At 39.3% G+C, this 26,829-nt stretch overlaps 8 non-coding genes across 8 annotated transcripts; all 8 read right to left on the minus strand.

Moving 5' to 3' along the window:
* Nucleotides 1–22,743: 22,743 nt before the first annotated feature.
* TRNAA-UGC (transfer RNA alanine (anticodon UGC)) lies at nucleotides 22,744–22,815 on the minus strand. Its single transcript has one exon. It is a non-coding gene; the product is annotated as a tRNA-Ala (tRNA).
* Nucleotides 22,816–23,318: 503 nt separating this feature from the next.
* TRNAA-UGC (transfer RNA alanine (anticodon UGC)) lies at nucleotides 23,319–23,390 on the minus strand. Its single transcript has one exon. It is a non-coding gene; the product is annotated as a tRNA-Ala (tRNA).
* A 448-nt stretch (nucleotides 23,391–23,838) lies between these two features.
* Nucleotides 23,839–23,910, minus strand: TRNAA-CGC (transfer RNA alanine (anticodon CGC)). The gene has a single exon. It is a non-coding gene; the product is annotated as a tRNA-Ala (tRNA).
* Nucleotides 23,911–24,358: 448 nt separating this feature from the next.
* On the minus strand, nucleotides 24,359–24,430 carry TRNAA-CGC (transfer RNA alanine (anticodon CGC)). Its single transcript has one exon. It is a non-coding gene; the product is annotated as a tRNA-Ala (tRNA).
* A 448-nt stretch (nucleotides 24,431–24,878) lies between these two features.
* On the minus strand, nucleotides 24,879–24,950 carry TRNAA-CGC (transfer RNA alanine (anticodon CGC)). Its single transcript has one exon. It is a non-coding gene; the product is annotated as a tRNA-Ala (tRNA).
* Nucleotides 24,951–25,398: 448 nt separating this feature from the next.
* TRNAA-CGC (transfer RNA alanine (anticodon CGC)) lies at nucleotides 25,399–25,470 on the minus strand. Its single transcript has one exon. It is a non-coding gene; the product is annotated as a tRNA-Ala (tRNA).
* A 448-nt stretch (nucleotides 25,471–25,918) lies between these two features.
* Nucleotides 25,919–25,990, minus strand: TRNAA-UGC (transfer RNA alanine (anticodon UGC)). The gene has a single exon. It is a non-coding gene; the product is annotated as a tRNA-Ala (tRNA).
* Nucleotides 25,991–26,433: 443 nt separating this feature from the next.
* On the minus strand, nucleotides 26,434–26,505 carry TRNAA-UGC (transfer RNA alanine (anticodon UGC)). Its single transcript has one exon. It is a non-coding gene; the product is annotated as a tRNA-Ala (tRNA).
* Between the last annotated feature and the right edge of the window lie 324 nt (nucleotides 26,506–26,829).

The following is a 26,829-nucleotide window of genomic DNA, read 5'->3' on the forward strand; positions in this document are numbered from 1 at the left end:
AGTTGATTGTCAGAAGCGCTAACTACGCAATCTCTCAAATGAGGGAGAAGAAGGGAGGTGATCCCTTGTGTTTTATTACTTTGCGCAACATGCACATAAATAAAAACAAATAGGTATCTCCTATTTAGGACTATTAAACATGCATACGCGTTAATTGTAAAAAAGGCAATAATTAACGGAAAATGACTTATATTCCTTCAAAGAAGGAACTATAAGAAACTGTTCCCTACATGTATGGGAAAAGAATATATATAATGATAATAGTAGGATACCATTATTTATTATTTTTTACTTTTTACGTGACAGTGGAGAGCTGTGATACAGCAACAAAGTCTTATTTATTAGTAGCTATAGTTACTATGTCGCTATGCAATGATAGAGTATCATTGGCAAATTAGCAAGAGAATTAGCATCTGATCGGGCATCTTTTTGTGTTATATATGTGTGTTAAATGTCAAAACACAGACATAGTAGGGATCGCTGAATGAATATACAAGCAGGAGAATTGACATCAAACATATTACAGTAGTGTTAGAGTATTCCTTAATCCATACTTGCCTACCCTCCCGCATTTAGCGGGAGTCTCCCGTTTTTTGATGCCTACTCCCGCTCTCCCGCAATTCCCTCGGTTCCTCCCGGTTTTTGACCTATTCCCCCCCCAAAAATGGACTGCGCATGCGCGAGCGCCATATTTCGGGGGCGGGGCCCTAATGCGCGACATCATTCACTATGCCGGGTACCGCGGGGCCGTGTGGGAAGCCGTGGTGCGACAGCAGGTCTGAGCAGGAGCAGCTTCCACGAGCGGCAGCAGAGTTAGCGGCTGGGAGCCAGGAAGCGCACGGAGTAGGAGGGCAGCGCGGAGACTGTGACAACATTTGACTGTGCGTGGCAGCGGGAGCCGGGACCAGCAGTAAGTAACCTCTCTCCCTCACCCACTAAAACCTGCTTCCTTTTTTATTTTGAGCTTCTGCAAACTGTCCGTGTCCAGGGTCAAACAGTGGGTAAGAGCTCCGGCACTCTGGGGGTTGGGGAGGGGGGGGATTGGGGTTTCTGGTTCTGGTGTGTGCAGGGAAGGAGCATCAGCATACAGTACTCTCCGTGTCCAGGGTCAAACAGTGGGTAAGAGCTCCGGCACTCTGGGGGTTGGGGAGGGGGGGGATTGGGGTTTCTGGTTCTGGTGTGTGCAGGGAAGGAGCATCAGCATACAGTACTCTCCGTGTCCAGGGTCAAACAGTGGGTAAGAGCTCCGGCAGCAGGACCTGCCATTTCACACGAAGCTGCTGAAACCCCACCTTCTCAGAGCTGCTCCAAGCCAGTAAAACACCACCATCCTCAGCCGCAACCCTCAACCTGTACCTACCTTAAAGCACTGCTCATTTATATGCAAATAGTGTAAGCCCTGCCCACACATGGAGCCCTCCAAACCCCGCCCACTGACTTTCTGAAGCTCCGCCCATTCACCCTCCAAATCTGGGCTTGCCTGCAAAGGCTGAGCTCCAAATGGGAATGCTGTGCTGTAGAACACTTTTATATACATTTATATATAGCAGCTAGGTTACCAGCCATGAAGTGATATGTACAGTAAATGCAGGCTACTGAGGTTGGTATAATGTCTGGTGCCACACTTTGTGTGCTGTGTTCTTATCCATGGTATACCTTTATGTGTGCCTATGTACTGTAGGCAATACACATACTGTATGTGTATATATGTACAGTTGCCTACACTCCCGCATTTAGTAGGAGGCTCACGTTTTTTAATCCTCCTCCCGCTCCCCCGCAAATCCCTCGGTTCCTCGCGGTTTATGTCCCATCCCCCCCCCCAAAAAAATTGACTGCACATGCACGAGTGCCATCCACTGTGTTCCCATATATACACACACACACAAATATGACATGCAATATGGTGAAGGCGGCACTCAGAGACTTCTTTAATGCAAATTCCGTTCCGCCTTCGCCATATTGCATATATATGTATCAGGGGCGTAGCTACAATAAAGGCAGCCCCCGCAGCTGCTTGGGGGAGCCGCCTGCGGTGGGCGCCCGGCATAATAATTAGTGTGTCACAGCGTGACAGGCAGCAGCGCCGGCTGTAATGAAAGCAGCAGCTGCTGCTGGACGGGACTCAGGAGCCTGGGGCTTACAAGGGCAGCAGCAGCAGAGGAAGTGACTTTACTTTCACTTTCCACGCTGCAGTTCTGAGCCCCGCCTCCTCCCTCCAGTCACTGCTGAGCCTGACTGAGAACAAGCATGGGTTCCTGGGGCCTGAGCTGCTGCCTCTTCTCTGCCAGGGGACAATTAAGCTGGCCCCTGCAAAGTGCAAACACCTGCTGCTGGACTCCCTAATGCTGCTGCTGGCAGGCCCTCCACCCAGCGCCAGTGGTATGTACAATATTATTAATATCTTGGGATACATGTATGGATGTCATTTTGGGGACATATGTATGTATGTATGTATGTATGTATGTATGTATGCATGAGGGTGCAGTGTATGTATGTATGTATGTATGTATGTATGTAGGAGGCAGTGTGTGTGTGTGTGTGTGTGTGTTTGTGTGTATGTATGTATGTATGTATGTATGTATGCATAAGGAAGTCAGTGTATGTATGTATGTATGTATGTATGTATGTATGCATGCATGCATGCATGAGGTAGGTAGTGTATGGATAGTTGTATGTATGTATGTATGTATGTATGAGGGAGGCAGTGTATGTATGTATGTATGTATGTATGAGGGAGGCAGTGTATGTATGTATGTATGTATGTATGTATGCATGCCTGCATGCATGAGGTAGGTAGTGTATGTATGTATGTATGTATGTATGTATGTATGTATGAGGGAGGCAGTGTGAGTATTTATGTATGCATAAGGAAGTCAGTGTGTGTATGTATGTATGTATGTATGTATGTATGTATGAGGTAGGCAGTGTATGGATGTGCTGTATGTATCAGGGAGGCAGTGTATGTATGTATGTATGTATGTATGAGGTAGGCAGTGTATGTATGTATGCATTAGGAAGTCAGTGTATGTATGTATGTATGTATGTATGTATGTATGAGGGAGGCAGTGTATGTATGTATGCATTAGGAAGTCAGTGTATGTATGTATGAGGGAGGCAGTGTATGTATGTATATATGTATGTATGTATGTATGTATGTATGAGGTAGGCAGTGTATGGATGTGCTGTATGTATCAGGGAGGCAGTGTATGTATGTATGTATGTATGTATGTATGAGGTAGGCAGTGTATGCATTTATGCATTAGGAAGTCAGTGTGTGTATGTATGTATGTATGTATGTATGAGGGAGGCAGTGTATGTATGTATGTATGTATGTATGCATAAGGAAGTCAGTGTATGTATGCATGCATGCATGAGGTAGGTAGTGTATGGATGGATGGTTGTATGTATGTATGTATGAGGGATGCAGTGTATGTATGTACTGTATGTATCTGTATATATCAGGGTGGCAGTGTATGTATGTATGTATGAGGTAGTCCGTCTATGCCCGCCCCTCAGTCCTGCGTTCCATCCCAGTGCCTACCCCACTCCCTGCCCAATATCTGTCCCAACTCTACCTGCCCAGTATCTGCCCACCGACTCACTGGATATCCTCTCTCTCCCCCCTATGCCTGCCCAGCATCTGCCCTCCTCCTCTCCCTGCCAACCATCCGTACCCCTTCTCCCTGTCCACCATCCGGCCTCTGTCTGCCCACCATCCATCTCCTCTCTCTGCCCACCATCCGTTCCCCCTCTCCCTGTCAATCATCCCTGCAAACCACCCCTCTCTCTGCCCACCATTCATCCCCCCTCCCTCTTCCCAGCACCTGTCTTCCTCTCTCTGTCTAATGTCTGTCCCCGTCCATCCCCAGCATCTCTCCCCTCTCTCTGTCCAGCATCTGTACCACCTCCCTGCCCATCACCTGTCCCCCTCTTCCTGCCCGACATCTGTCTCCCTCTCTCTGCCCAGCATATACCCATCTGTCCCCAGCTAGAACTGTATCCCATGCACACGGAATGATGAAAATGAATTTGTGGCTCCTGGGAACAGTATTTCCTTGGAGTCCACAACCCGTTGTATTAGACCATAATACACACTTTTCTAGGAACCTGCACGAAACTGCCCCTCCCCCCCCATTTATTTATTGTAGTGCCCCCACTGTCATTTTTTCTGGATCCCTGTGTGTGTGTATATGTATGTTTGTGTATGTATGTATGTGTATGTATATATATATATATATATATATATATATATATATATATATATATATATATATATATATATATATATATATATATTAGTGTGTGTGTGGGGGGGGGGGGGGCGCCACAACTTTTTTGGCTTGGGGGAGCAAAATTTATAGTTACGCCACTGATATGTATATATGTGTATGTGTATATATCAGGAATACAGAATAATGAGGCAGTGCTTACAGATATAGGGACCATCAGGAAGTGAACAAACACGTGAAAAAACACACCCCCTCTCAATGAGGTGGAAAGTCTCACCTCTATGACAAAAAATACTGTGAGGGTTAATACACAAAATTATCTACACGTGATTATAAATGATTATTAGAAAAAGCAACACAAAAAAAAAAATATAACACTAAGCATGGCAATGAGAGATATATAAATGATATATATAAATGATAAGATATACATTGATATGTACAGCGCTGGAACACACAGCAGTGGTTATCCCTATATCAGGTTGATCCAAGCTGTGATAAGGAGAACAGCGTAACATACTTTGCTTGCTGTGTTCTCTGAAAATAAGATGTAGCGCTGTCAGTGACAATGAACAAAAAAATAACCAAATTCATGATGGCTACTGCAACATTGTATCTATGTGTGTCATAAAATAGAGAAGAAATAAGGAGAGTTGCAATACTTGTGGTGCAGACCTGGCCAGTCTGTAGCAGTTTTATTCATAGTAACTGTATGAAACCAAGATGGCTGATTAACCCTTATTATGCTGAGACGCTGAGTGAAAATGAGATGTACTATGCAATGTAGTTTAAGAACAGGTAATTTGGGGAACATCTGTGTGTTAAGTCCCTATTGTGCACTTGTGTGCAACATGTCTATAGTAACAAAAACAATTATTTAGATAAATGTCATAATATCAAGATGGAGCACGGAAGGGAAGAAAAGACTGAAAGGTACATACAGCGGGTCTGTGCACATATAGTAGTATTAGAATCAGGCAGTAAACTTAATGCAGGAGACTAAGTTAAAACAGAAGTTCCCTTTAATAGAAACTTGTGAATGTTAAATATTCATTTAATCCATATGGCTGTACAGTATTTAATTCAGATATCCACCTTGTTTCAAGTTGCGATAAAGATCGATTGCGATCACCACCTCTAGCATTAAATGGGACCATCCTTTCCTTAAAGGTACGTATAGTTTTGCCTATGTAATATTTGTCACAGGCATTTGATGTAATATATTACGTACTGACTACTGCAGTTTAATACATTTTTAATTTGCTTGCCTGTATGTGGATGGGAAAAGAGTTGCCAGTCTCCATGTTTGTGCAAGTGGCACAGCCCGTGCACTTATCTACACCTGGTTTCTTAGTGAGAAAATGTGTCTCTCCAACCTGTGCTCTTGCAGAAATATGTGTATGTAACACTAAATTGCGGACATTTCTGCCTCTATTTCGAGTCGTTTTGAATCGAGTGAATGGTTTTTGGCTATCTTATTAATCCTCGTACTAGCAGTGGTATAGGTACTCACCCAAACCATTGCAGTGTCTGCATTGCTTTTTGTTGAAGGGGATTGAGTGCGTGGTTGCGCTAAAGCTTTAGACATGGCGCTTTGCAACATTTTATTAGTTTATCCCCTCTGTAAAAATGTAATTTTCCTCCTATTCATTTGTAGCAGTTCATCAGATGGATCATTGCATATTTTAGGGACCCGGAGGAATTGAGAAAAGGGGAGACCATTTTTGAGGGGTGTGGGATGGAAGCTAGATGCCGACAATCAGGGCTATTTTTCAGCAGGAACTGAGGCCCTTATTCTAGTTCACTCTTTCTGACAAAATCTTTCTTAGATGGACAAAACCATGTGCACTGCAGGGGGGCAGATTTAAAATGTGCAGAGAGAATTAGATTTGGGTGAGTCATTTTGTTTCTGTGCAGGGTAAATACTGACTGCTTTATTTTTACACTCAGATCTCACTTTGAAGTAAAACCCCACCCAAATCAAATTCTCTCTGCACAAGTAACACCTGCCTCACCTGCAGTGCACATGGTTTTGTCCATCTAAAGCAGGCATGTCCAACCTGCGGCCCTCCAGATGTGCTAAAACTACACATCCCAGCATGCATTGCCATCATTCTAGCATTCCCTAATAGCCAAATTGTGGCAAGGCATGCTGGGATGTGTAGTTTTAGCACATCTGGAGGGCCACAGGTTGGACATGCCTGATCTAAAGCCTCGTACACACGGGGGGAGATATATTGCTCAGCCATATATTGCTCAGTTTCTCCTTTTCCTCAGCGACCAGAGATGGTCGCTGATGAAAGGGAACCTCTGCCGGGGGAGCAGCAGAGGTAATCAGCTGGTCGCAGGAGCAAGCTCCTGCAACCAGCGTTCATAAGGGGGCTAAAAACGGGAGCGCGCACCCGGCGATTTATCATTGGTGCGCACTCCAATCACTGGTAATATGGTCGCCAGCGACCATATTTCCAGCGATTTCAGCCCCAATCGCCCCCGTGTGTACACAGCTTAAGAAAGATTTTGTCAGAGTGAACTAGAAAAAGGGTCTCAGTTCCTGCTGGAGCCTGCTGAAAAATAGCCCTGCCGACAATAATGTATTGCAATCTGTCGGTTATGTAGCCTTTTTAGTGATTGATACATCAAGAAAATGTATAGTTTGTTCATGCATTTCAAAAGTAAATTTGATATTTGCATCTCCTTAGTTCAAGTCACTAGACACGCCCTTTGGTTGATGACACACCCCTTCAACGGTGCGCGACGCTGCGCTTGGTGCATTTTGGTAGCATCTAAAATCTCCCTCATTTTGCTTTTCAAAAGTAGGCAAGTATGCCTTAATCCATGTTTGGGCAGTAATTATAGTAGTATGAGTGATGTGACTCAGGGATTCACATAATGTGTTATATTGTTGAACTAGTTACCCTGTGTCATAGGGAACGGTTGTGGAGAATTATAAGTCATAGACATTAGCTGTTTAAGGACATGACACCTAGATATTCTGGCTATTGTGCGGATATGTGTACATAAAGGATTTTCAGTATTTAATATTATGTATGATATCAGTGTTTAACCGTAAATAATTATACAAGCTTATAAAAGTATATCTGTAAAGAATATATATATCTAGAAGAAGCAGAAAATGTGATAGTCGTAGATTAGTTTGGTATAATAGAGAGAATTATAAAGAAAAATAATAAAAATATAAATAAATAAAAATATATATATATATATATATACACATATATATATAAATAAAAATAAAATTAAAATACAAATAATAATAATAATAATAGAAAATAATAAATATAAATATAAAAATAAATAATAAAATTAAATAAAATTTAAATAAATAAAATTAATAAATGTTAAAAATAAAAATAAATATAAATATAAAAATAAATAAAATAAAATAAAAATAAAAATAAATATAAAAATAATAAATATAAAAGTAAATATAAAAATAAATATAAAAATAGATATAAGAAATAAAAAATTGAGTGAAGTTAATGCATTTAAGCGGAGTTAATAAGAAGAAGGGGAGGGGAGTGTGTACAGTGTTGGAAATAGGATAGTATTTATTAGAAAAAAAGGGGGGAAGTAGGGGAAGTTGTGTATCTATGTGCATTAGGTGATATAATATAAATTAGAGCTAACGTGGGAGATGTCTGGGAATTGCTTATAGTGTAATTATATTAAATGGTGTCTGTGTAAATACGACTAGTGGTGAAATGAAATGTGGGGAGTATAGATGGGTGTGTGTTTATGTAGTGAAAAATCAGTATATAGTATCTAAGTGAATTGAAAAGGGGCAATCTGTGTAAAATATATAATACCAAGTTGTGACCGTGAAAGTGTATACTACATCCTATTGTCGGAGGTTTGTTAAAATATGTGACATGGATTGGAGAAATATAGAAAAGGGGAAAGGAGATAGTGAAAAAGTGAAGATAGAGATAGAGAGATTAATATGAATGAGTAGGAAGTGCATGGTTAGTGAGAGTAATATGAGTGTTGCACTGTTGCATAGGTAAAGCTGTTTAAAGGTTATTCATGCATGTCAAAAGGTTTTTTTTGCGGTGGTGTAGGTTTATTTTTTTAAAGAAAAGAATTGTAGCTTGTATATTCATTGAGGCCATTGGGAACCACAGTATTTAGATCGAATATCCATCTACTTTCTTTCTTGAGGAGTTCTTGAGTGAGATTTCCTCCTCTTATTCCTAGTCGGATTTGTTCGAGTCCAAATGCCTTCAGGTCTTTTGGGTTGCCTTCATGTACTTTGAGATAGTGGCGGGCTACTGATGTGAGCTTTTTAAAATTCGTGGTGTCTTTTTGAGCGTTCCTGATGTTTCCAATATGCTCTAGTACTCTGTTCTTAAGAGCTCTGGTGGTCATGCCCACATATTTCAAGTCACATGGGCAGGTGAGGCAGTAGATTACTCCCACTGTGCTACAACTCATAAATTGTTGGATTGTATGTTTTTTACCGTATCTGTCGGTGATTTGTTCTTTTTTCTGTATATGTGGACATGCTTTACAGTTTCTACATGGGAAGGTTCCTTTTAATCGAGGTTTACTTCTCGGGGTTCCTATATAGTGACTTTTTACCAACGTGTCCCTTAAGTTCCTTGATCTTCTCCAGCTGAATGCTGGTTTATCAGATAACGCTTTCTTGAGGTCGCGGTCGTTTTTTAAGATGTACCAGTGCCTGCCAATAATATTTTGGAGTTCCTTCCACTCCTTGCAGTATTCTGTGACAAATCTTAGGGCCGATGTTTCTCCATTGGGTTCTGTTTTCTTTTTGGGAAAAATGAGATCCTCTCTTTTTGTTTTTAAGGCAATGGATCTAGCTTTCTTGATATTTCTCCTACTATAGCCTCTCTCCATTAGCCTTTTCATGAGTTCATTACTTTTTGAATTGAACGTTTCTCTACTGGAGCAGTTCCTCCTTAATCTCAGGAATTCCCCCTTTGGGAGGTTTTTAATGGTAGGGGGGAAGTGTGAGCTCTCATGATGGAGAAGGCTGTTAGTGGCTGTTTCTTTGCGAAACAGTTCTGTGTGGATGTAATCATCGGTACCGCGGAAAATGTATAGATCGAGGAAGGTCGCATTATTGTCACTGATGTTAAATGTGAGTTTTAGGTTCAGGTGGTTGTTGTTAAGTACCGAGATAAATTCCAAGAGATCTGCTTTAGGGCCCTGCCATATCATTAATATATCATCGATATATCTCAGCCATGTTGTAATTTGGCTGGTATATCTCTCGTTGGCTTCCGAGAAGACAGACTCTCTCTCCCACCATCCGAGGAACAGGTTGGCATACGTGGGCGCACAGGCTGCGCCCATCGCTGTCCCTCGGACCTGGAGAAAGAATCTGTCATTAAAAGTAAAATAATTTTTCTTCAGTATAAACTCCAAAAGTGTAAGTAGGAGTTCATTGAAGTCATTGGTGCCTTCTGAGGCGAGGAAATATCTGATGGCTGCAAGGCCCTGATCATGGTGGATGCTTGTGTATAGGGATTCCACGTCTAATGTCACTAGATATTGATCTTTTTCCAGGATCACATCATCCAATCTTCTGAGTACATCACTCGTGTCCTGTACATAGGAGGCTAGTGAGAGTACGTGATGTCTCAGATGACGGTCACAGAACACACTTGCCTGTTCGGAGAGGCCCCCTATACCCGAGACAATCGGTCTTCCTGGTGGCTTTACTAGATTCTTATGTACCTTAGGTAACATGTAGAAAGTAGGTACTTTTGGGTGTTCCACATTCAGAAATTTCAACTCGCTTTTGGTGATGGTACCAGTTTTGAAAGCCTGTTCTATTATCCTGTTATAATAGATTCTGTAGTTGTCTGTAGGGTTGAATGTGAGTTGTTGATAACACGACTTGTCCTGAAGTTGGCGTAGTGCTTCAGCGAGGTATAGTTCTCTGGGCCACAGTACAATATTACCACCTTTGTCGGCCTGTTTTATTATTACATCATCCCAGCTTTTGATGTCTCTAAGAGCCTCCCATTCTTCTTGCAAGAGATTTTTACTAGTGTGGTGCCTTGATCTATTAACATATAATTGGTCCATTTCATCAGATACCAGTTCCAGGAAGATCTTTACCTCTGGACAAATGTTGTTTGATGGGTAGAATGTGCTCTTTCTTTTTAAGATTTCCCTTGAGTCAGTCTGGGTATTCTGTATAGTCTCAGATTCTTCAGCAAGTTCTTCCAATACTTGTAATGCGGACTCTTCTTCTTCTGTAAGAGGTATAGGTGGGGAGATGTTAGACCTGGGATTTGCTGTTCCGGACTCATTAGTTTGGTGGTCGACAAAGAATTTTTTTAGGAGAAGTTTCCTCCCAAAAAGTTGTAGGTCCTTTTCCCATTGGAACCTATTGAAGGATGTTTCAGGGGAGAAAGATAAGCCTTTACCCAGAACTGTTTCCTGTATTGGGGATATTTGCCGATCGGAGAGATTGATCACTTTTAGCTGTTGGTTATTGGGGGTCAGAATTTCTTCTGGAAGCGAGGAGATTGCCTCTCGGGTTCTAGAGTACCCCATGTTCTCCAGTTTCCTCTCCCTTTTCCTTTTCTTCCCCCTCCGTAGTCTCCTCTTGTAGGGTTCCGATATCTGTTTTTGGAGGAGGGGCCCCTCTCTAAAAAAGAAGCCGAGGAAGTTGATTCCAAGGAACCTGGTATCTGTGGTGAGACGTCTTCGGTTTCAGAAAAGTCAGTATCAGATGAGCTTTGTTCTGTGAAGTATCTACGTCCCTTTGTTTGGCGTGCGTTGGTCCACCTAAAGATATTCCCACTTGAAAAGTCCTTTTTGTCTCTGATGAATTTATTCTTTTTTCTGGCGATTAATTCGTCCTCGTATCTGTTGAGATCTTCCTTTTGTTTTTCAAAAGTGTGTTGGAAGGTAGTATCCTTCTCCCAGACTTCTAGGGTCGTGCCCAGTTCTTCAATTTCTTTCTCAACCTTGTTCATTAATAGCATATTATGTTTATAGAGAACATTCATTAATTCGTTTGAACATTTCAAGAGGCTGGATTCCCATTCTGTTTTCAAAATGTCTGTTGCCAGTTCAAAAGTGGGAAAAAGTTTAGGGCGGAGTCCGCGGGGTACCAATTTTTGTTTTAGGTAATTCTCAAGTGTAGTGATTTCCCATTTGAGACGTATCTGTTTTTGTAGGAGTAATCTTAATTTATGAATATCGTCGTTCCAATTGTTGTATCCCGTGGTATCTGATACATTTGTGGGGAAGATATTGTTAAGGTCCTCTCCAATGTCACGTTTAGTGGTAAGTTCTTTCCGTAAGTTAAAGGCCATGCCAGACTGCTGTCTGTGTTGATGGTCAAAAAAACACGTTTGAAGGTAAATTCCTAAAGAAATAGGATGGGTGTAGAGCTGTGCTGGCGGACAAAGATTTGAGATAAAAACTCAAAAACAATGTATGGGGTTTTTTTGGGGGAGGGGGATCTGGGAGAAGGTCCGCGCACAAGTTGCACCCTTTAATCAGAGTATTATGTGAGCAAATAGGTATTAGTGTATAGTCCACAATCTCAAAAGGTTATTTTAGAATAAAGAATAACTCATGTGGAGGTGCTCCCCTGAGAGTAAAATGTACAGATAAGAAAAGGGGGGAAGAAAAAGTACTCTCCTTTGTTTGGGGGCACGCTTTTATAGAAAATTTGTATTGAATAATGGTTTAATTTAAAACGTAGCTTTTATTAGAATATTTAGTAAAAAAGTGGTTTGAAGACAATAACAAACACGAACAGATTACACATAACAAATAGAATTGGTTGTAACAACCAATACAGACGGCTCAAAACATCAGGAACGCTCAAAAAGACACCACGAATTTTAAAAAGCTCACATCAGTAGCCCGCCACTATCTCAAAGTACATGAAGGCAACCCAAAAGACCTGAAGGCATTTGGACTCGAACAAATCCGACTAGGAATAAGAGGAGGAAATCTCACTCAAGAACTCCTCAAGAAAGAAAGTAGATGGATATTCGATCTAAATACTGTGGTTCCCAATGGCCTCAATGAATATACAAGCTACAATTCTTTTCTTTAAAAAAATAAACCTACACCACCGCAAAAAAAACCTTTTGACATGCATGAATAACCTTTAAACAGCTTTACCTATGCAACAGTGCAACACTCATATTACTCTCACTAACCATGCACTTCCTACTCATTCATATTAATCTCTCTATCTCTATCTTCACTTTTTCACTATCTCCTTTCCCCTTTTCTATATTTCTCCAATCCATGTCACATATTTTAACAAACCTCCGACAATAGGATGTAGTATACACTTTCACGGTCACAACTTGGTATTATATATTTTACACAGATTGCCCCTTTTCAATTCACTTAGATACTATATACTGATTTTTCACTACATAAACACACACCCATCTATACTCCCCACATTTCATTTCACCACTAGTCGTATTTACACAGACACCATTTAATATAATTACACTATAAGCAATTCCCAGACATCTCCCACGTTAGCTCTAATTTATATTATATCACCTAATGCACATAGATACACAACTTCCCCTACTTCCCCCCTTTTTTTCTAATAAATACTATCCTATTTCCAACACTGTACACACTCCCCTCCCCTTCTTCTTATTAACTCCGCTTAAATGCATTAACTTCACTCAATTTTTTATTTCTTATATCTATTTTTATATTTATTTTTATATTTACTTTTATATTTATTTTTATATTTATTTTTATTTTTATTTTATTTTATTTATTTTTATATTTATATTTATTTTTATTTTTAACATTTATTAATTTTATTTATTTTAATTTTATTTAATTTTATTATTTATTTTTATATTTATATTTATTATTTTCTATTATTATTATTATTATTATTATTTGTATTTTAATTTTATTTTTATTTATATATATATGTGTATATATATATATATATATATATATATATATATATTTTTATTTATTTATATTTTTATTATTTTTCTTTATAATTCTCTCTATTATACCAAACTAATCTACGACTATCACATTTTCTGCTTCTTCTAGATATATATATATTCTTTACAGATATACTTTTATAAGCTTGTATAATTATTTACGGTTAAACACTGATATCATACATAATATTAAATACTGAAAATCCTTTATGTACACATATCCGCACAATAGCCAGAATATCTAGGTGTCATGTCCTTAAACAGCTAATGTCTATGACTTATAATTCTCCACAACCGTTCCCTATGACACAGGGTAACTAGTTCAACAATATAACACATTATGTGAATCCCTGAGTCACATCACTCATACTACTATAATTACTGCCCAAACATGGATTAAGGAATACTCTAACACTACTGTAATATGTTTGATGTCAATTCTCCTGCTTGTATATTCATTCAGCGATCCCTACTATGTCTGTGTTTTGACATTTAACACACATATATAACACAAAAAGATGCCCGATCGTATGCTAATTCTCTTGCTAATTTGCCAATGATACTCTATCATTGCATAGCGACATAGTAACTATAGCTACTAATAAATAAGACTTTGTTGCTGTATCACAGCTCTCCACTGTCACGTAAAAAGTAAAAAATAATAAATAATGGTATCCTACTATTATCATTATATATATTCTTTTCCCATACATGTAGGGAACAGTTTCTTATAGTTCCTTCTTTGAAGGAATATAAGTCATTTTCCGTTAATTATTGCCTTTTTTACAATTAACGCGTATGCATGTTTAATAGTCCTAAATAGGAGATACCTATTTGTTTTTATTTATGTGCATGTTGCGCAAAGTAATAAAACACAAGGGATCACCTCCCTTCTTCTCCCTCATTTGAGAGATTGCGTAGTTAGCGCTTCTGACAATCAACTAATTATTACACTGCCACAAAGCCACACAAACACATAATCATGATACAAACGCCCATTAGCATTAACCAATAACATGGGCAGCTATTTAATACCCTGACGTGGGACCTACACGTCAGCACTGACGAAGCTCCTTGGCGAAACAGCTGTCTGCTCATTTTGATACCTGAGGCGCCGGCTGACAGAGACGCCGTTATACGCGCTGCTCAGGACACATGCTGAGGGCTCACGGAGGACTCTGAGCCCTCCTGCAGGCGGGTAAGCGGTGCTAGCCACACCGACCAGGATTACTATAGCCACCGCCGAGTGGCACAATTAATCTATCACAGCCACTGTGACTGTATTTGTCTCTCCATAAGTTATTTCCAGGCAAAACAAATGTTTATTGTTTACCATTGAGGAACAAGTGTCTTAACTATATGGGCGGTATACATTGCACTTAATTTATGTAAATGTCAGCCTGCACCATCTGACGGCAACATATCTAATATTTTTTTACTCTTTGTCTTCTTGACATACCTCCCAGGGATTCCCCACATACTACATGCAGGATTTGGCAGGACCCTGCACTGTCTTTGCGCAACAGGGCACCATACTTCCTGCATGAAGGAGTGGGAGTTATCCCTTACTATCCCCTAACGTTATCTGGTGGTGTGTACCGCTCACTTCCCAACAATGTTTGGACAAATGGGAAGCAGCAGCCTACTATAATCCACCGGATATAAACCGTCTCTTGTCACATTCTAAACTTTACTTTTAAACACTTTTCTTTCAGCAGCACTCTCAACCCTACCCCTTGGGTCTCGGCTAGACCCTGCTCTGGTATTTCACCAACAGGGCACCTTGTCCGGGGGCAAGGGAAAGCAGACGCTCATAAACTTTATCACCCCTTTTTTTGCCCAATATCTGACTACATTAATCAGAGACTGAGATGTTACGAATATATTCTGATTCCATTTAATGAGACATTTGTTACAATTGTGGCTGTCACCGCTTTACTGCTTGCATTAAAATTCAGGATTAATTTGTGTTAAAAAATTGTAAATTATCTTCTTCCTGAAATGTGCATGTGGGTACACACCATACAATAAATTGGTGTGAACCGAAATTAATGTTTTTTTCTATTTTCGCATATAATTAATCTTTTTTGAGATATACACCAGTATTAATAGACCCACCCATTGAAGGTTATATTACTAATTAGGTCTATTCTACATTTATTCAGGTAGTACTGGTACTTAAATTTCTATCTCAAACGTCAGCATTTTGGAGACGGGACTCTCTCTTTTGAGCCGTCTGTATTGGTTGTTACAACCAATTCTATTTGTTATGTGTAATCTGTTCGTGTTTGTTATTGTCTTCAAACCACTTTTTTACTAAATATTCTAATAAAAGCTACGTTTTAAATTAAACCATTATTCAATACAAATTTTCTATAAAAGCGTGCCCCCAAACAAAGGAGAGTACTTTTTCTTCCCCCCTTTTCTTATCTGTACATTTTACTCTCAGGGGAGCACCTCCACATGAGTTATTCTTTATTCTAAAATAACCTTTTGAGATTGTGGACTATACACTAATACCTATTTGCTCACATAATACTCTGATTAAAGGGTGCAACTTGTGCGCGGACCTTCTCCCAGATCCCCCTCCCCCAAAAAAAACCCATACATTGTTTTTGAGTTTTTATCTCAAATCTTTGTCCGCCAGCACAGCTCTACACCCATCCTATTTCTTTAGGAATTTACCTTCAAACGTGTTTTTTTGACCATCAACACAGACAGCAGTCTGGCATGGCCTTTAACTTACGGAAAGAACTTACCACTAAACGTGACATTGGAGAGGACCTTAACAATATCTTCCCCACAAATGTATCAGATACCACGGGATACAACAATTGGAACGACGATATTCATAAATTAAGATTACTCCTACAAAAACAGATACGTCTCAAATGGGAAATCACTACACTTGAGAATTACCTAAAACAAAAATTGGTACCCCGCGGACTCCGCCCTAAACTTTTTCCCACTTTTGAACTGGCAACAGACATTTTGAAAACAGAATGGGAATCCAGCCTCTTGAAATGTTCAAACGAATTAATGAATGTTCTCTATAAACATAATATGCTATTAATGAACAAGGTTGAGAAAGAAATTGAAGAACTGGGCACGACCCTAGAAGTCTGGGAGAAGGATACTACCTTCCAACACACTTTTGAAAAACAAAAGGAAGATCTCAACAGATACGAGGACGAATTAATCGCCAGAAAAAAGAATAAATTCATCAGAGACAAAAAGGACTTTTCAAGTGGGAATATCTTTAGGTGGACCAACGCACGCCAAACAAAGGGACGTAGATACTTCACAGAACAAAGCTCATCTGATACTGACTTTTCTGAAACCGAAGACGTCTCACCACAGATACCAGGTTCCTTGGAATCAACTTCCTCGGCTTCTTTTTTAGAGAGGGGCCCCTCCTCCAAAAACAGATATCGGAACCCTACAAGAGGAGACTACGGAGGGGGAAGAAAAGGAAAAGGGAGAGGAAACTGGAGAACATGGGGTACTCTAGAACCCGAGAGGCAATCTCCTCGCTTCCAGAAGAAATTCTGACCCCCAATAACCAACAGCTAAAAGTGATCAATCTCTCCGATCGGCAAATATCCCCAATACAGGAAACAGTTCTGGGTAAAGGCTTATCTTTCTCCCCTGAAACATCCTTCAATAGGTTCCAATGGGAAAAGGACCTACAACTTTTTGGGAGGAAACTTCTCCTAAAAAAATTCTTTGTCGACCACCAAACTAATGAGTCCGGAACAGCAAATCCCAGGTCTAACATCTCCCCACCTATACCTCTTACAGAAGAAGAAGAGTCCGCATTACAAGTATTGGAAGAACTTGCTGAAGAATCTGAGACTATACAGAATACCCAGACTGACTCAAGGGAAATCTTAAAAAGAAAGAGCACATTCTACCCATCAAACAACATTTGTCCAGAGGTAAAGATCTTCCTGGAACTGGTATCTGATGAAATGGACCAATTATATGTTAATAGATCAAGGCACCACACTAGTAAAAATCTCTTGCAAGAAGAATGGGAGGCTCTTAGAGACATCAAAAGCTGGGATGATGTAATAATAAAACAGGCCGACAAAGGTGGTAATATTGTACTGTGGCCCAGAGAACTATACCTCGCTGAAGCACTACGCCAACTTCAGGACAAGTCGTGTTATCAACAACTCACATTCAACCCTACAGACAACTACAGAATCTATTATAACAGGATAATAGAACAGGCTTTCAAAACTGGTACCATCACCAAAAGCGAGTTGAAATTTCTGAATGTGGAACACCCAAAAGTACCTACTTTCTACATGTTACCTAAGGTACATAAGAATCTAGTAAAGCCACCAGGAAGACCGATTGTCTCGGGTATAGGGGGCCTCTCCGAACAGGCAAGTGTGTTCTGTGACCGTCATCTGAGACATCACGTACTCTCACTAGCCTCCTATGTACAGGACACGAGTGATGTACTCAGAAGATTGGATGATGTGATCCTGGAAAAAGATCAATATCTAGTGACATTAGACGTGGAATCCCTATACACAAGCATCCACCATGATCAGGGCCTTGCAGCCATCAGATATTTCCTCGCCTCAGAAGGCACCAATGACTTCAATGAACTCCTACTTACACTTTTGGAGTTTATACTGAAGAAAAATTATTTTACTTTTAATGACAGATTCTTTCTCCAGGTCCGAGGGACAGCGATGGGCGCAGCCTGTGCGCCCACGTATGCCAACCTGTTCCTCGGATGGTGGGAGAGAGAGTCTGTCTTCTCGGAAGCCAACGAGAGATATACCAGCCAAATTACAACATGGCTGAGATATATCGATGATATATTAATGATATGGCAGGGCCCTAAAGCAGATCTCTTGGAATTTATCTCGGTACTTAACAACAACCACCTGAACCTAAAACTCACATTTAACATCAGTGACAATAATGCGACCTTCCTCGATCTATACATTTTCCGCGGTACCGATGATTACATCCACACAGAACTGTTTCGCAAAGAAACAGCCACTAACAGCCTTCTCCATCATGAGAGCTCACACTTCCCCCCTACCATTAAAAACCTCCCAAAGGGGGAATTCCTGAGATTAAGGAGGAACTGCTCCAGTAGAGAAACGTTCAATTCAAAAAGTAATGAACTCATGAAAAGGCTAATGGAGAGAGGCTATAGTAGGAGAAATATCAAGAAAGCTAGATCCATTGCCTTAAAAACAAAAAGAGAGGATCTCATTTTTCCCAAAAAGAAAACAGAACCCAATGGAGAAACATCGGCCCTAAGATTTGTCACAGAATACTGCAAGGAGTGGAAGGAACTCCAAAATATTATTGGCAGGCACTGGTACATCTTAAAAAACGACCGCGACCTCAAGAAAGCGTTATCTGATAAACCAGCATTCAGCTGGAGAAGATCAAGGAACTTAAGGGACACGTTGGTAAAAAGTCACTATATAGGAACCCCGAGAAGTAAACCTCGATTAAAAGGAACCTTCCCATGTAGAAACTGTAAAGCATGTCCACATATACAGAAAAAAGAACAAATCACCGACAGATACGGTAAAAAACATACAATCCAACAATTTATGAGTTGTAGCACAGTGGGAGTAATCTACTGCCTCACCTGCCCATGTGACTTGAAATATGTGGGCATGACCACCAGAGCTCTTAAGAACAGAGTACTAGAGCATATTGGAAACATCAGGAACGCTCAAAAAGACACCACGAATTTTAAAAAGCTCACATCAGTAGCCCGCCACTATCTCAAAGTACATGAAGGCAACCCAAAAGACCTGAAGGCATTTGGACTCGAACAAATCCGACTAGGAATAAGAGGAGGAAATCTCACTCAAGAACTCCTCAAGAAAGAAAGTAGATGGATATTCGATCTAAATACTGTGGTTCCCAATGGCCTCAATGAATATACAAGCTACAATTCTTTTCTTTAAAAAAATAAACCTACACCACCGCAAAAAAAACCTTTTGACATGCATGAATAACCTTTAAACAGCTTTACCTATGCAACAGTGCAACACTCATATTACTCTCACTAACCATGCACTTCCTACTCATTCATATTAATCTCTCTATCTCTATCTTCACTTTTTCACTATCTCCTTTCCCCTTTTCTATATTTCTCCAATCCATGTCACATATTTTAACAAACCTCCGACAATAGGATGTAGTATACACTTTCACGGTCACAACTTGGTATTATATATTTTACACAGATTGCCCCTTTTCAATTCACTTAGATACTATATACTGATTTTTCACTACATAAACACACACCCATCTATACTCCCCACATTTCATTTCACCACTAGTCTTATTTACACAGACACCATTTAATATAATTACACTATAAGCAATTCCCAGACATCTCCCACGTTAGCTCTAATTTATATTATATCACCTAATGCACATAGATACACAACTTCCCCTACTTCCCCCCTTTTTTTCTAATAAATACTATCATATTTCCAACACTGTACACACTCCCCTCCCCTTCTTCTTATTAACTCCGCTTAAATGCATTAACTTCACTCAATTTTTTATTTCTTATATCTATTTTTATATTTATTTTTATATTTACTTTTATATTTATTTTTATATTTATTTTTATTTTTATTTTATTTTATTTATTTTTATATTTATATTTATTTTTATTTTTAACATTTATTAATTTTATTTATTTTAATTTTATTTAATTTTATTATTTATTTTTATATTTATATTTATTATTTTCTATTATTATTATTATTATTTGTATTTTAATTTATATATATATGTGTATATATATATATATATATTTTTATTTATTTATATTTTTATTATTTTTCTTTATAATTCTCTCTATTATACCAAACTAATCTACGACTATCACATTTTCTGCTTCTTCTAGATATATATATTCTTTACAGATATACTTTTATAAGCTTGTATAATTATTTACGGTTAAACACTGATATCATACATAATATTAAATACTGAAAATCCTTTATGTACACATATCCGCACAATAGCCAGAATATCTAGGTGTCATGTCCTTAAACAGCTAATGTCTATGACTTATAATTCTCCACAACCGTTCCCTATGACACAGGGTAACTAGTTCAACAATATAACACATTATGTGAATCCCTGAGTCACATCACTCATACTACTATAATTACTGCCCAAACATGGATTAAGGAATACTCTAACACTACTGTAATATGTTTGATGTCAATTCTCCTGCTTGTATATTCATTCAGCGATCCCTACTATGTCTGTGTTTTGACATTTAAACACACATATATAACACAAAAAGATGCCCGATCGTATGCTAATTCTCTTGCTAATTTGCCAATGATACTCTATCATTGCATAGCGACATAGTAACTATAGCTACTAATAAATAAGACTTTGTTGCTGTATCACAGCTCTCCACTGTCACGTAAAAAGTAAAAAATAATAAATAATGGTATCCTACTATTATCATTATATATATTCTTTTCCCATACATGTAGGGAACAGTTTCTTATAGTTCCTTCTTTGAAGGAATATAAGTCATTTTCCGTTAATTATTGCCTTTTTTACAATTAACGCGTATGCATGTTTAATAGTCCTAAATAGGAGATACCTATTTGTTTTTATTTATGTGCATGTTGCGCAAAGTAATAAAACACAAGGGATCACCTCCCTTCTTCTCCCTCATTTGAGAGATTGCGTAGTTAGCGCTTCTGACAATCAACTAATTATTACACTGCCACAAAGCCACACAAACACATAATCATGATACAAACGCCCATTAGCATTAACCAATAACATGGGCAGCTATTTAATACCCTGACGTGGGACCTACACGTCAGCACTGACGAAGCTCCTTGGCGAAACAGCTGTCTGCTCATTTTGATACCTGAGGCGCCGGCTGACAGAGACGCCGTTATACGCGCTGCTCAGGACACATGCTGAGGGCTCACGGAGGACTCGGAGCCCTCCTGCAGGCGGGTAAGCGGTGCTAGCCACACCGACCAGGATTACTATAGCCACCGCCGAGTGGCACAATTAATCTATCACAGCCACTGTGACTGTATTTGTCTCTCCATAAGTTATTTCCAGGCAAAACAAATGTTTATTGTTTACCATTGAGGAACAAGTGTCTTAACTATATGGGCGGTATACATTGCACTTAATTTATGTAAATGTCAGCCTGCACCATCTGACGGCAACATATCTAATATTTTTTTACTCTTTGTCTTCTTGACATACCTCCCAGGGATTCCCCACATACTACATGCAGGATTTGGCAGGACCCTGCACTGTCTTTGCGCAACAGGGCACCATACTTCCTGCATGAAGGAGTGGGAGTTATCCCTTACTATCCCCTAACGTTATCTGGTGGTGTGTACCGCTCACTTCCCAACAATGTTTGGACAAATGGGAAGCAGCAGCCTACTATAATCCACCGGATATAAACCGTCTCTTGTCACATTCTAAACTTTACTTTTAAACACTTTTCTTTCAGCAGCACTCTCAACCCTACCCCTTGGGTCTCGGCTAGACCCTGCTCTGGTATTTCACCAACAGGGCACCTTGTCCGGGGGCAAGGGAAAGCAGACGCTCATAAACTTTATCACCCCTTTTTTTGCCCAATATCTGACTACATTAATCAGAGACTGAGATGTTACGAATATATTCTGATTCCATTTAATGAGACATTTGTTACAATTGTGGCTGTCACCGCTTTACTGCTTGCATTAAAATTCAGGATTAATTTGTGTTAAAAAATTGTAAATTATCTTCTTCCTGAAATGTGCATGTGGGTACACACCATACAATAAATTGGTGTGAACCGAAATTAATGTTTTTTTCTATTTTCGCATATAATTAATCTTTTTTGAGATATACACCAGTATTAATAGACCCACCCATTGAAGGTTATATTACTAATTAGGTCTATTCTACATTTATTCAGGTAGTACTGGTACTTAAATTTCTATCTCAAACGTCAGCATTTTGGAGACGGGACTCTCTCTTTTGAGCCGTCTGTATTGGTTGTTACAACCAATTCTATTTGTTATGTGTAATCTGTTCGTGTTTGTTATTGTCTTCAAACCACTTTTTTACTAAATATTCTAATAAAAGCTACGTTTTAAATTAAACCATTATTCAATACAAATTTTCTATAAAAGCGTGCCCCCAAACAAAGGAGAGTACTTTTTCTTCCCCCCTTTTCTTAGAGGTTCAAAGACACCAGAGTGTCCACATCTGATAAGGATGCAAGTTAATGCCCATTCCACACTTTAGATTGCTGTAAGTCTTAACACGAGGCTGGTTTAGTATCAGAATCTCCTATCTTATATAATGAATGGCATTGATATTGAACAAGTGTTCAAAGTAGATGACATTTTTTATATATATAGTTTGATCAGCAGTATCATACCTTGGTAGAAAGATGCACAGGATGTATGCTATGACTGCCTACTGAGCATTGCAGAATAAGGCTTTTCAAGGCGTCTCTTTTGGAGAGGATGCATACAGTTAAGCAAGAATCTTGATTTTGCAAAAGATGGAGATGCCGGGGATTGAACCCGGGGCCTCATACATGCAAAGCATGCGCTCTACCACTGAGCTACATCCCCTACATTGTAAAAGATTCTTGAACAAAACATTATGGGGGAAATATACTAAGATGTGAGTTGTGTTTCACATTGAATGTTGCTATGGGCAACCTATCAGAAACTACTTCTCATTTTTTTAACACCTACTAGAAGAAATTAGATAGTATCTGCCTGGTTGTCCATAGCAAAATCCCTTGTGAAATACAACTCACATCTTAGTAAATTTCCCTCTATATGTTTTATATCAAATTCCAAACCCATCCTCCTGTCTCCCCAATGTATTTAAAGATATCTTTTGTTCTTAAGAAATTAGTTTTGTTAAATTATTCGATTGTAATTAAACTTTGCTCATTAATTTAAAGTGCAATCATTCATATTTTTCATTCTTAAATTACTTTTGTTAAATTATTCAATTGTAATTAAACTTTGTTCATCAATTTAGAGTGCAATCATTCATTTGTTGGTCTCTTGCTCTTTTGGAGAGGATACATACAGTTAAGTAAGAATCTTGACTTTGCAAAAGGTGGAGATGCTGGGGATTGAACCCGGGGCCTCATACATGCAAAGCATGCGCTCTACCACTGAGCTACATCCCCTGCGTTGAAAATGTTTCGTGATCAACTGTAGATTTTCAGTGTACTCAGGATCTGCGACTTTCCAGGGTTCTTATGGTGTCTCTTAGAGTATGGAGCAATGATAATCATTATAACTTGCTAGAGGTTCAAAGACACCAGAGTGCCCACATCTGATAAGGATGGAAGATAATGCCCATTCCACACTTTAGATTGCTGTAAGTCTTAACACGAGGCTGGTTTAGTATCAGAATCTCCTATCTTATATAATGAATGGCATTGATATTGATCAAGTGTTCAAAGTAGAGGACATTTTTATATTTAGTTTGATCAGCAGTATCATACCTTGGTAGAAAGACGCACAGGATGTATGCTATGACTGCCTACTGAGCATTGCAGAATAAGGCTTTTCAAGGCGTCTCTTTTGGAGAGGATGCATACAGTTAAGCAAGAATCTTGACTTTGCAAAAGGTGGAGATGCCGGGGATTGAACTCGGGGCCTCATACATGCGAAGCATGCGCTCTACCACTGAGCTACATCCCCTGCGTTGAAAATGTTTCGTGAGCAACTGTAGATTTTCAGTGTACTCAGGATCTGCGACTTTCCAGGGTTCTTATGGTGTCTCTTAGAGTATGGAGCAATGATAATCATTATAACTTGCTAGAGGTTCAAAGACACCAGAGTGCCCACATCTGATAAGGATGGAAGATAATGCCCATTCCACACTTTAGATTGCTGTAAGTCTTAACACGAGGCTGGTTTAGTATCAGAATCTCCTATCTTATATAATGAATGGCATTGATATTGATCAAGTGTTCAAAGTAGAGGACATTTTTATATTTAGTTTGATCAGCAGTATCATACCTTGGTAGAAAGACGCACAGGATGTATGCTATGACTGCCTACTGAGCATTGCAGAATAAGGCTTTTCAAGGCATCTCTTTTGGAGAGGATGCATACAGTTAAGCAAGAATCTTGACTTTGCAAAAGGTGGAGATGCCGGGGATTGAACCCGGGGCCTCATACATGCGAAGCATGCGCTCTACCACTGAGCTACATCCCCTGCGTTGAAAATGTTTTGTGAGCAACTGTAGATTTTCAGTGTACTCAGGATCTGCGACTTTCCAGGGTTCTTATGGTGTCTCTTAGAGTATGGAGCAATGATAATCATTATAACTTGCTAGAGGTTCAAAGACACCAGAGTGCCCACATCTGATGAGGATGGAAGATAATGCCCATTCCACACTTTAGATTGCTGTAAGTCTTAACACGAGGCTGGTTTAGTATCAGAATCTCCTATCTTATATAATGAATGGCATTGATATTGATCAAGTGTTCAAAGTAGAGGACATTTTTATATTTAGTTTGATCAGCAGTATCATACCTTGGTAGAAAGACGCACAGGATGTATGCTATGACTGCCTACTGAGCATTGCAGAATAAGGCTTTTCAAGGCGTCTCTTTTGGAGAGGATGCATACAGTTAAGCAAGAATCTTGACTTTGCAAAAGGTGGAGATGCCGGGGATTGAACCCGGGGCCTCATACATGCGAAGCATGCGCTCTACCACTGAGCTACATCCCCTGCGTTGAAAATGTTTCGTGAGCAACTGTAGATTTTCAGTGTACTCGGGATCTGCGACTTTCCAGGGTTCTTATGGTGTCTCTTAGAGTATGGAGCAATGATAATCATTATAACTTGCTAGAGGTTCAAAGACACCAGAGTGCCCACATCTGATGAGGATGGAAGATAATGCCCATTCCACACTTTAGATTGCTGTAAGTCTTAACACGAGGCTGGTTTAGTATCAGAATCTCCTATCTTATATAATGAATGGCATTGATATTGATCAAGTGTTCAAAGTAGAGGACATTTTTATATTTAGTTTGATCAGCAGTATCATACCTTGGTAGAAAGACGCACAGGATGTATGCTATGACTGCCTACTGAGCATTGCAGAATAAGGCTTTTCAAGGCGTCTCTTTTGGAGAGGATGCATACAGTTAAGCAAGAATCTTGATTTTGCAAAAGATGGAGATGCCGGGAATTGAACCCGGGGCCTCATACATGCGAAGCATGCGCTCTACCACTGAGCTACATCCCCTGTGTTGAAAATGTTTTGTGAGCAACTGTAGATTTTCAGTGTACTCAGGATCTGCGACTTTCCAGGGTTCTAATGGTGTCTCTTAGAGTTTGGAGCAATGATAATCATTATAACTTGCTAGAGGTTCAAAGACACCAGAGTGTCCACATCTGATAAGGATGCAAGTTAATGCTCATTCCACACTTTAGATTGCTGTAAGTCTTAACACGAGGCTGGTTTAGTATCAGAATCTCCTATCTTATATAATGAATGGCATTGATATTGATCAAGTGTTCAAAGTAGAGAACATTTTTATATTTAGTTTGATCAGCAGTATCATACCTTGGTAGAAAGACGCACAGGATGTATGCTATGACTGCCTACTGAGCATTGCAGAATAAGGCTTTTCAAGGCGTCTCTTTTGGAGAGGATGCATACAGTTAAGCAAGAATCTTGATTTTGCAAAAGATGGAGATGCCGGGGATTGAACCCAGGGCCTCATACATGCAAAGCATGCGCTCTACCACTGAGCTACATCCCCTGCGTTGAAAATGTTTCGTGAGCAACTGTAGATTTTCAGTGTACTCAGGATCTGCGACTTTCCAGGGTTCTAATGGTGTCTCTTAGAGTATGGAGCAATGATAATCATTATAACTTGCTAGAGGTTCAAAGACACCAGAGTGTCCACATCTGATAAGGATGCAAGTTAATGCCCATTCCACACTTTAGATTGCTGTAAGTCTTAACACGAGGCTGGTTTAGTATCAGAATCTCCTATCTTATATAATGAATGGCATTGATATTGATCAAGTGTTCAAAGTAGAGGACATTTTTATATTTAGTTTGATCAGCAGTATCATACCTTGGTAGAAAGACGCACAGGATGTATGCTATGGCTGCCTACTGAGCATTGCAGAATAAGGCTTTTCAAGGCGTCTCTTTTGGAGAGGATGCATTAAGCAAGAATCTTGATTTTGCAAAAGATGGAGATGCCGGGGATTGAACCCGGGGCCTCATACATGCAAAGCATGCGCTCTACCACTGAGCTACATCCCCTACATTGAAAAAGTTTCTTGAGCAAAACATTATGGGGGAAATATACTAAGAATGTGAGTTGTGTTTCACATTGAATGTTGCTATGGGCAACCTATCAGAAACTACTTCTCATTTTTTTAACACCTACTAGAAGAAAATAGATAGTATCTGCCTGGTTGTCCATAGCAAAATCCCTTGTGAAATACAACTCACATCTTAGTAAATTTCCCTCTATATGTTTTATATCAAATTCCAAACCCATCCTCCTGTCTGCCCAATGTATTTAAAGATATCTTTTGTTCTTAAGAAATTAGTTTTGTTAAATTATTCGATTGTAATTAAACT

The sequence above is a fragment of the Crinia signifera genome, chromosome 3 (genome assembly GCF_055691185.1).
Source record: "Crinia signifera chromosome 3, ASM5569118v1, whole genome shotgun sequence".
Classification (NCBI taxonomy): Eukaryota; Metazoa; Chordata; class Amphibia; order Anura; family Myobatrachidae; genus Crinia; species Crinia signifera.